Source organism: Herpailurus yagouaroundi, unplaced genomic scaffold, assembly GCF_014898765.1.
Source record: "Herpailurus yagouaroundi ecotype Mexico unplaced genomic scaffold, PumYag 160, whole genome shotgun sequence".
Taxonomy (NCBI): Eukaryota; Metazoa; Chordata; class Mammalia; order Carnivora; family Felidae; genus Herpailurus; species Herpailurus yagouaroundi.
In genome coordinates, this window is record NW_024412401.1 from 45,617,762 (window position 1) to 45,623,761 (window position 6,000).

Sequence of the window (6,000 nt, forward strand, 5' to 3'; positions counted from 1 at the left end):
ACCCACTTCCTCCCTGTACCTTGTCTAAAGCTTCACAAACATACTGGTCACGATGCTCATCAACCATTCCACACGGGCACCATCAGCCCTACCTTAGGGACCTGGCTAGGTGTCATGAGGGACTTGGACACATTCTATGAGCTGACCAGGAGGGACCCTGTCTGAGTTCTCTCTGTGTCTCTAGGACCTGGCACAGAGACTATGCTGCTGCTTTGTCTGTCTCCTGGTCCTCTCCCAGGTGATGTTTCTGGGGACGCAGGGGGTGTTGGGAGACTGCCGGTGCTTCCCTCTTCTGGGCCACCAGCCGTGCCCTCGTCATCCTGCTCAGATGTCATTCCAAAGAGCTGGCTGCACCCTGGAAGAGTGTTCTACTTCCAGACCCCCAGTAAGACAGGCAAGAGACGGAAATAGTGGTCATGCAAATATAGCTTCAAGGCATTTGGGTCCGTGGGCCCCATTCTCAGCCCACCCCCACCTAGATACGGCCTCGTGTTTTACTTCAGGTAGACCTAGCAGCTGACACTGACCTGGAGACAGGAAGATAAATCCTTCCCCCATCTCCAGAAAGACTGCAAAGGTGTTCATATATATAATATATATATAGTATATATAGTATAGTATAGTATATATAGTATATAGTATAGTATACTATAGTATAGTATACTATACTATACTATACTACTATAGTATAGTATATATATAGTATATATATATATAGTACTATATATATATAATTATATATATTATATATACATATACTATATATAGTATATATATATACTTTTGTTTTAAGTTTATTTATTGTTGAGAGAGACAGAAAGAGTGCAAGCAGGGGAGGGGCAGAGACAGAGGAGGACAGAGGATCCGAAGCAGGCTCTGGGCTGACCGCAGAGAGTCCCATGCAGGGCTCGAACTCACAAACCACGAAATCATGACCTGAGCAGAAGTTGGACACTTAACGGACTGAGCCACCCAGGTGCTCCTGCAAAGGAGTTCTTAAAGCCACTGAATTAGTTTCTCTTGGATCTTTTTCACATCAAACATAAAGAGACCAATTTTGAACACCCTAAGCAAAATAAGCATATGCAAATGCTTATTTTGTTTGTTTCTAGGCTGTTTCCTCCGAAGAGCCTCTGCTTATCCAGGTGAGGCTGCTGCTGTAGGTCAAGGGGGTTTGCAGTCTGTCTTCAGAAAGCCTTTATGTGGCACACAGAAGGCTGCTTCTTACCCACCATATTTCTCAGGTTACCCTGAAATGATTTCCGGCCCTTTCAAAATCAATCTAGCCCACCCTCCCAGCAGCGATATTTGCAACCTTTCAGTTTATTCAAAATAACACGCAGCACTATGACCCACCTCAACCTGAAAAAATAATTAATTGCATTTCAAGAAAAGAATTTGAGTCTGCCACTACTCCCTCCTTTCTAATATAACCTTCACGCATTACAAAGTAAGGCGGGCTTGGTCTCAAAGGTGTAGCATCTGGAGAGATCTCAGTAGTGAAGGAGGCTCGAATCCTAAATCGTAAACTGATTACTCCTTCCAGGGGTACAAAGGAGATTTCTATCAGCCTATGTATCCTTTCAAGCAGCGTTGCCACCAGGAAAATGCAACCATTACACCTAAAAATAAAAACACAAAGACGCTGTCTCAATGCAGATACGACCGCTTTAAAATACTTGGAATCGATCAATATTCCAAGAAGGTGAACGGGCAAGAGCCTAGCTCAGCCTGTTCGCATCTCTTTCCTTTTGTTCCCTCCACTCGCTTCACCCTTAAGTGCCGGTCCTGTTTTTTTTGGTCGCTTGATCCTACTTCCTTCCCTTGTCTGCTCTCTTCTCTCTCTCTTACTGTCACTTACTGGGCGCCAGGGCTGTGCACGCAGTTCTCACACTCACATACACAATGGCAGCGTGGATTGGGATCCAAGCCAGACAGAGGTACCAAGTGCTATAGCAGCATCAAAGAGAAAGCAATGACTTGAGATCAGGAGTGAAAGAAGAGCTTGAAGAAATTCATGGAGGAATCTGGCCAATTACATCAATGACCCCAGTTCACTCATCACTGAATCCACACCCTGGGCCACTTAACTTGGCCCTCCATGACTCTGGGTTCGACCACGCACCTGGCTTTGTCGATGGAATATTAGGACGCGTGATACAGGCACGAAAAGAAGATATGATATTGGGCTTGTTCTCTTGTGTTTCTTTCATTGCCCTGAGAAGGACATGCCCGGTGGCCCATTGGTGGCAAGAGAAGGATGAGAGACACATGGAGCAGAGCTGCTCCAGCCAAGGTGACCCTGGCAAACCCAGCCTAGAGCAGAGCCCCCACCTGACCTGCAGATGGCAAGAGAAGCCCCGCCCAATCAGCCAGGACCCAGCTGTCCCAAAGACGCGGGAGTGAAAATAAATGACTCCCATTTTAAGGCACTGAGTTTTTGGGTGATGTGTTCCATAGCAAACTGATGAAGCTCCCAGAACTATTTCTGATATTTGCCTTTTTCTCCAACACAGCATGTCCCAGTCCCTTCAATATCCTGAGGATTGACCTACCAAGGCATACTTGCTTTCTCTGCTTGCTTTTGGGGACCGATACTCTTGTTCTGAGTATGAATCCACTGAGGATTCTTTGAGGATATGAGTTATGCCCTTCCACTTAACTAAAAGCGCCTAGAAATAGGAGTCATGGCTCTCCCTTTCAGATCTCATAACCAAATCCACTTTCTCTTTGCAGAGAGTCTCTTGATTGCTTTCTTTGGAGACTTTATAATCATTCCCACACTCACGCTCAAACCACACTGGAACATTGTCAGCTCCTCTCTTGTGGGAAGGGAAAAGGCTGGAAAAATAAGATGAGCGAAACTAATCAAATAACCCTGTTTCTGGCAAGTAGCCAGATACCCCGTCCCCACCCCCTGACTCAATACACACACACAGAGACCTCTTCCTCTCTCCAAAGAGCACAGAACAACTGACATTTGATGAAACCATGACTAAGACCATTACCACCCACATCGTGAAATCTAGTAACCACAGACCTCAGAAGCCACAATGACAAGGCAGGAAGTAAACTAAACATAGGCCAGATTTGGTGCTGGTAGCTTTGCATTCATCATACCATCTAGTCCTCATAAAAATCCTGTGCGGCACGCATTATTATTCCCATTTTACAGATGAAGAAATTGTAGCTCAGGGAGGTAACTTGCTCAAGGCTTCAAGCCACAAATGGTAGAATCAGTATTTTTAAAAAAAAAAAAATTTTTTTATTATTACGTTTCTTTATTTTTTTTGATAGGCAGAGACAGAGCATGAGTGGGAGAGGGGCAGAGAGAGAGGGAGACACAGAATCCAAAGCAGGCTCCAGGCCCAGAGCCTGAGGCGGGGCTCAAACCCACAAGCTGTGAGATCATGACCTGAGCCAAAGTCGGACGGTTAACCAACTGAGCCACCCAGGCGCCCCTAGAATCAGTATTTGAGCAGAGATCTGGCTCTGGGCTGAAATGAGGAACAGTAAAAGCCCTCCCTTCATCCCATTCTTTTTTTTAAAGGTTGATTTATTTCTTGAGAGAGAGAGAGCGCATACCTGCATGCGTGAACAGGAGATGGGGAGAAAAAGGAGAGACAGACAATCCCAGGCAGGCTCCTTGCCATCAACACAGAGCCCGAGGCCTGGCTCCATCTCACAAACTGTCACAGGCTCAATCTCAGGAATCCTGAGATCATGACCTGAGCCAGGCGCACCTCCCCTCACCCCATTCTTATTCCCAATCTATTTGCCACACATCAGAATCACCTGGCATGTTTAGTAAAATGTGTATTCTACCCTCCAGCCCCAGACTTCCAGGATCAGCAGGGGCGGGGCGGGGGAGGGGGGGTGGGGGATGGCTGGAACTTCCTTTTGAATAAGCACCTTAGGTGATTTTGAGGCAGGTGGTCTCCAAGGCACAATTGCAGAATCCTTGCCCTAAATCTTGTAAGACTTGAGACTCTGCCAAAAGGGAGACAGCATCCTTGCCTTTAGAAAGGCTGTACTTTGTGGGAAGTGTTCAGAGGTAACAGGGAGGCTGTAGAAATACACAACTCTGGAAAAGACGGACAGCAGGCCTACCTGGAGGGCAGAGGATTCTGTGATTCTGACCAACTCTCCTTCGAGGAAAGTTTGAGGTATCCTATTTCTCCTTCCTCTCTTGAATTTATAGAATTTACTAGGAATCAGTGTCTTTTTTTTTAACATTTATTTTTGAGAGAGAGAGAGAGAGAGAGTGAGTGCATGTGTGGGGTAAGGGGCGGGGGGGAGGGGGGGACAGAAAATCCAAAGCAGACTATGTGCTGAGAGCAAGACAGCCTGATGCAGGGCTTGAACTCATGAACCATGAGATCATTACCTGAGTCGAAGCCGGATGCTTAACCGACTGAGCCAACCAGGGGCCCCTAGGAACTGGTGTCTTAGTTCAGTCCATAACACCAACACAGGGCAGGCACCCCTCATATCTTCCCAGCAGCCTTTCTCGGTGGGCATCATTATAGTCTGTGCATAGGTAAGGCTGCCAAGCATACTAAGATCCTGACTTCTGAGCTCTGAGTTCCTGGGTTTAAGTCCCGACATGATTATTCACTAGCTGGTTGACCCTGGGCAAATTGCTTACCTATAAATGAGAATAATAATCTCTCTCTGAGGTTGTTATGAGAATTATCTAAGAAAATACACATTAAGTGCTGAGAATAGGGGCACCTGGCTGGCTCAGTCAGTGGAGCATACGACCCTTCTTGGTCTTGGGGTCGTGAGCTCGAGTCTTGCATTAGAGGTAGAGTTTACCTTAAAAATTTTTAATTTAATTTAAATTTAAAAATAAATAAATAAAAAGTAACATGCTTAGGGGCGCCTGGGTGGCTCAGTCGGTTAAGCGGCCGACTTCGGCTCAGGTCATGATCTCGCGGTCCGTGAGTTCGAGCCCCGCGTCGGGCTCTGTGCTGACAGCTCAGAGCCTGGAACCTGTTTCGGATTCTGTGTCTCCCTCTCTCTGACCCTCCCCCGTTCATGCTCTGTCTCTCTCTGTCTCAAAAATAAATAAACGTTAAAAAAAATTAAAAAAAAAAAAGTAATGTGCTTAGAATAAGGACCCAGCACCTAATATGTCTCAATATATGTTGGTCACTCTCACTACTACAGTTAGGGGACAAGAAGTCACTGGGGATAAATGACAGGACTGGGATTTGAACACAAAGCCTGTGCTCTGAACTAGGGAGCTCAGGACTCTTCACTGGGGACTAGTGGGTGCCCCCTGCCTTCCTCTTCTCTTCCTGAGCCAACGTTTCCCTCAGCTTTAACTGACCATAATATGAAAGTTATGTATGTTGTATTCACCAAATAATGTTGTTTGTTCTGTTCCTCATTAATAAACTGTGTGAATGTAATACTTTCTAGTTCTCCCTCCTAAAAAAAAAAAAAAAAAAAAAAAAAAAACTCTCTAAAGTGACTAGTACGGGGTACTAGACATACCCTCAGTCCCTAAGCCCCAATTCTGTGGCTAGGCTTACCAACAGCCGCAGAACTATTCCTTCCCTCTCCTCTGCTGCCACCGTGTGGTCATATCAGGTTATAACCAGTATTTCCTCTTGCTTTGGCCGGGATGAGGTTTTGGTGTTTTCGTTTGTTTATGTATTTTATTTATTATTTTTTAATGCTTATTTATTTTAGACAGAGAGAGCACGTGAGCTGGGGAGGGACAGAGAGAGGGGACAGAGGATCCGAAGCAGGCTCCAAGCTGACAGCAGAGAGCCCTATGCCGCCCGAACTCACAAACTGTGACATCATGACCTGAGCCAAAGTTGAATGCTTAACCAATAGGCCACCCAGGTGCCCCAGGGCTGAGGGTTTTTAAGTTGAACTCGTAATCTGGTTCTCAGGGAGAGTAGGTAGTAAACCTCTGATCAAAGTTATGTAACGTTTCTTGGGCCGCATGGGTGGTTCAGTCGGTTGAGTGTCTGACTCTTGATT